The sequence below is a fragment of the Penaeus monodon genome, chromosome 31 (assembly GCF_015228065.2).
Source record: "Penaeus monodon isolate SGIC_2016 chromosome 31, NSTDA_Pmon_1, whole genome shotgun sequence".
Taxonomy (NCBI): domain Eukaryota; kingdom Metazoa; phylum Arthropoda; class Malacostraca; order Decapoda; family Penaeidae; genus Penaeus; species Penaeus monodon.
Window position 1 is genome coordinate 23,243,229 of NC_051416.1, and position 300 is coordinate 23,243,528.

The 300-nt window shown below is 35.7% G+C and overlaps 1 protein-coding gene across 1 annotated transcript in view; it reads left to right on the forward strand.

Annotated features, from left to right (window-relative positions):
• The window catches only part of LOC119593112 (adenylate cyclase type 9-like), a gene marked incomplete in the record, with an annotated part of 14,714 nt that overhangs the window by 577 nt on the left and 13,837 nt on the right, over nt 1-300 (forward strand).

Below are 300 nucleotides of genomic sequence, written 5' to 3' on the forward strand. Positions count from 1 at the left end.
CTCCAGGTAATTTCTCTCCCCATTACTCCACCTCCTCCTTTATCAATCTCCTCCTTTCTCCCAGTAACCCTACACTTATCTCATTGCAAGGTTGCTTCCCCCAAAGACCTTGCAACATCAACCCAAGATAAGAAAGTGAGATAAAAGCTTCAGTTTCAATTTCATTTTTTTTTTTTTTTTAAGGAGTGTCCTCAGGGTGAAACTATTGTACTTTTGTACCCTAAGACGTATTAGGATATTAATACAGTGTTATTTTCTCTTTTTTTTTTTTAATCATCAGTATTTATCAGATTGCAGACA